Source organism: Octodon degus, unplaced genomic scaffold, assembly GCF_000260255.1.
Source record: "Octodon degus isolate 3935 unplaced genomic scaffold, OctDeg1.0 scaffold00538, whole genome shotgun sequence".
Lineage (NCBI taxonomy): Eukaryota > Metazoa > Chordata > Mammalia > Rodentia > Octodontidae > Octodon > Octodon degus.
The window spans coordinates 139911-144291 of NW_004525114.1; the positions used below are offsets into that span (position 1 = coordinate 139911).

Genomic DNA, 4381 nt, shown 5'->3' on the forward strand with positions numbered 1-4381 from the left:
TCACAAACTTCACGGATGCTTTCTCTTCAGAGATTGAATGATTTCCCACTATTTTCACAGCTCGGTACTGTGAAGTACTTTAGTTACATAAGTGACGTTTTAGCCATAATTCTGTGTTGCGCTGTATACGTGAACCGACATTGGACTGCCCTGCTTCCCAAAGAACATGAAGCTTATCCTGCTGTTCTGCATTAAAAACCTACACTTAGAAACACAAATCATGCAGTAGAAAGAAGCAGCTCTCCTCAGGGCACTGGAGTCTACAAACGTGTTTGTGGCTCTTTGCCCATAGGAACGAAAGGGAGCAAGAACAACGTTCTGCAGGTTCTCTGCATCTCCAGCTGGAAAATTACAAAATTCAGGGCTGCTTTCCCTTAGGAGACTGAATATTTTGCCACTCTTTTCACAACATGGAACTATGAAATACTTTCGTAAAAAACTGACATTTTGGCCAGAGTTCTGTGTTGCGCTGTATACAGGAACAGGAATGTAGTGCCCTGCTTTCCAAACATGTTGGGGCTTAGTTGTCTCTTTTGAATTAAGAACAAACAATTAGATACAAAAATCATGCAGTTCAAACAAGCAGCTCTCCTCAGGGCACTGGAGTGTAGAATAGTGTTCGTTTCTCTTGTCAACAGGAATGAATGGGAGAGAGAAACACTTTCTGCTATTTCTCTGCACCTCCAGCTGGAAAGTTACAAACTTCACAGATGCTTTCTCTTATGAGACAGAATGATTTGCTAATCTTTGCAGAGCGCACAACTGTGAAGTGCTTTTGTTACAAAAGTGATGTTTTAGCTACAGTTCAGTGTTGCACTTTATACAGGAACAGGCATGGAGAGCCCAGCTTCCCAAGGAAGCTGGAGCTTAGCTGGCTCTTCTGCATTAAGAACTTACACTTATAAACAAAAATCATTCAGCAGAAACAATCTGCTCTCCTCAGGTCACTGGAGTCTAGAAAAACGTTTGTGGCTCTTTGCCCATAGGAATGAATGGGAGAGAGAACAAACTTCTGCAGTTTATGTGCACCTCCAGTAGTAAAGTCACAAACATCACGGATGCTTTCTCTTAGGAGACTAAATGATTTGCTACTCTTTTCACAGTGTGGAACTGTGAAGTTCTTTAATTGCTAAAGTGACGTTTAACCCATTGTTCTATGTTGTGCTGTATACAAGAACTGGCATTTTAGTGCCCTGCTACCCAAAGAAGCTGGAGCTTAGCTGGCTCCTCTGCCTTAAGAACTCACACTTAGAAACACAAATAATGGAGTAGAATGAAGCAGTTCTCCTCAGGGCACTGGAGTCTAGCAAAGTGTTTGTGGCTCTTTGCCCATATGAATGAAACTGAGAGAGAAAAACCTTCTGCAGTTTCTCTGTACCTCCAGCTGGAAACTCACAAAGATCACGCATGCTTTCTCTTATGAGAGTAAATGATATGCCCCTCATTGCACATGCGCAGACCTGTGAAATACTTTATTTACAAAAGTGAAATTTTAGCCAGAGTTCTGTGTTGTCCCATATACAAGATAATGCATTGGAGTGCCCTGCTTCCCAAAGAAGCTGGAGTTTAGCTGGCTCTTCTGCATTAAGAATTCACTCTTAGAAACAGAAATCATTCAGTAGAAACAAACAGCTCTCCGTAGGGCACTGGAGTCAAGAAACGTGATTGTGCCTCTTTGCACTTAGGATTGAATGCAAGATAGAACAACCTTGTGCAGTTTCTCTGCACCTCCAGGTGGAAAGTCACAAACTTCACGGATGCTTTCTCTTAGGAGACTGAATGATTTGCCACTGTTTGCACAGCTCGGAACTGTGAAGTACTTTAATTACAAAAGTGAGGTTTTAGCCAGAGTTCTGGGATGTGCTCCATAGCGGAACAGGCATTAGGGTACCCTGTTTCCAAGGAAGCTGGACCTTAGCTGGCTCTTCTGCATTAATATCTCACACGTAGAAACACAAATCATGCAGTAGAAACAAGCAGCTCTACTTAGGGGCCTGGAATCTAGGAACGTGTTTGTGGCTTTTGCCCATAGGAAGGAATTTGAGAGACAACAACCTTTTACAGTTTCTGTGCACCTCCCGCTGGAAAGTAACAAACTTCATGGATGCTTTCTCTTAGGACACTGAATGATTTGCCACTGTTTTAACAGCGCGGAATTTTGAAGTACTTTAGTTACAGAACTGACATTTTTGCAAGAGTTTTTTGTTTTGCCGTATACAGAAACAGGTATTGGAGTGCCCAGCTTCCAAAGAAGCTGGAACTTAGCTGGCTCTTCTGCATTAGTAACTCACACTTAGAAATACAAATCATGCAGTAGAAACAAGCAGCTCTCCTCAGGGCACCAGAGTCTACAAACGTGTTTGTGGCTCTTTGCCCTTAGGAATGAATGGGAGAGAGAACAACCTTCTACAGTTTCTCTGCACCTCCAACTGGAAAGTCACAAACTTCGTGGATTCTTTCTCTTAGGAGACTGAATGATTTGCCACTCTTTTTAAAGCTCGGTACTGTGAAGTACTTTAGTTACAAAAGTGATGTTTTAGCCAGAGCTTTGTGTTGCGCTGTATACAGGAACAGGCATTTGAGTTCCTTGCTTCCCAATGAAGCTGGGGCTTTGCTGCCTCTTCTGCATTAAGAGCTCACGTTTAGTGGCTTGGCCCACGAGTCGAGATGTGGGGTAATGACCTCAAGGAGGAACGGGATGAACAAGACAGGGCAAGATTCACAAGAGACGGAGACAAGGCAGGCTTTCTGATCAAGTGCCATTTATTGAGGAAGCGAACTAGGTCTAAATAGCTGTATATAGGAAGTAGTTGGATAGGACTAGTTGTGCATTGGTAGTGAAGATCCAGGACCACAGGAAGATGCCGAGGCAAGCGGTGATTGGTGCTGTAGCAGTTCTTGCCCATATAAGGGTAAATATAACAGGAGCGTTCTATCGACCCCTACATATCACCCTTTTTATTAAATACATCAAGCAGAAATCGACAGTGCCCTGCGGGGACAATGCCTGGCTTGTGTCAAATACTCCTTCACATGAGATTGAACATACCTTACCCGTCTTGGGATTGCAGGGCAGCAGTAGGCCCTGTTCCTGTCTTAGGCAGTCGGCGGTACTGCATGTGGGTCCTAGTTGCCCGTCGTTGACTACTTTTCCATCTCACCAGGGGGCCTACATCAGATTAGGCCACATTATGATAGGGTCCATTTGAGGGAACCCTCTCATGATACTCTTGATGATCTGCCATTTCCAGTTGATGTTAATGTATCTGAATGGGCTTTGTAGCAAAGGCATCTAAATGTGAGCTGATGAATGCTGTAAGATTTTGAAAATACAAGGTCCTATCATGAGCAACAGTAGAAGTGAGAAGAGGGGTCCCAACAGGGGCACAAGATAGGCGAACATTCCTCCCCATAGCGAGGAGAAGGAGTCTTCCACAAGTTCTTGTCTCTGCTTGAGTAGTTGATCCTGAAGCTCTCAGATTTTGTCTCGAACTATATCTGATTTATTAACATAAAAACAACACCTTTCCTGTAAAGCAATACATATTTCCCCATGCTCTGTTGTCAGAAGTTCCAAGCCTCTCTTATTTTGCAAGACCACTTCTGCTAGCAAATCTATCTGGTCTTGGATATCTTGGATAGTACCAGATGATGCATGAACATCATCAATCAGCTGGTTAGATAATTAATATAAGAATGTACTGCTACCGTCAACCCTGGTGAACCTGTCCCATGGCCACTGTGTATTGTTTCAAACTGGCCTTCTCTTGTGTTTTACCAATTTTACCATTACTGGGGGCACATGAATTTTCAGACCTAGGGAAAGTACTGAGTACTCTCCAGTTTGCAAGTGGAGTCACTGGCTGGGTATCTACTCATGAATCTGCACAAGCATCTATTAAAAGTTTAACAGGCTTTCCTTTTATATATATTGGCAGTTAACATGGGTTCCCTTAGAGTGAGAGGGAAGACATAAGATCACCTCAATCTGAAACTTCCTCTGACTCCATCATAAACACTTTTTTTTTCCTTCTCTAGCAGCTGTGGACATTTACCTTTCTTCCTGTGGGCTACTAGTATCAACATTCTCATTTTCCATCTATAATTCCATTCTGTATACTTTCTACTATGAAACACCTCAACTCAGACAAATTCATTCCTGTAAAACCTTCTAACTTCTGCAGCTTGGGTCAGATACCTGGGGTCCACTGCATAAGGTACAACTTTTTGGTTCCTGTAGGTTGTCTTGTCCAAGAAACATGAATATAACTTTCCTCGTGATGAGGCAGGAAACCCAGAGAAGGCTCAGATCATCTGGGCTCTATCAGGTGGACAGTTAGATTAGGCTTTAATATGTGTTTTTACAGACAAAATCTGGTGG

At 42.9% G+C, this 4381-nt stretch overlaps 1 long non-coding RNA gene across 1 annotated transcript in view; it reads right to left on the reverse strand.

Annotated features, from left to right (window-relative positions):
- Window positions 1–4244, reverse strand: part of LOC111814792 — a 14685-nt gene extending 10441 nt beyond the window's left edge. The window contains exon 1 of the long non-coding RNA XR_002819683.1: window positions 4138–4244. This is a non-coding gene — a long non-coding RNA (uncharacterized LOC111814792). The remainder of the gene's footprint in view (window positions 1–4137) is intronic.
- Window positions 4245–4381: the final 137 nt, after the last annotated feature.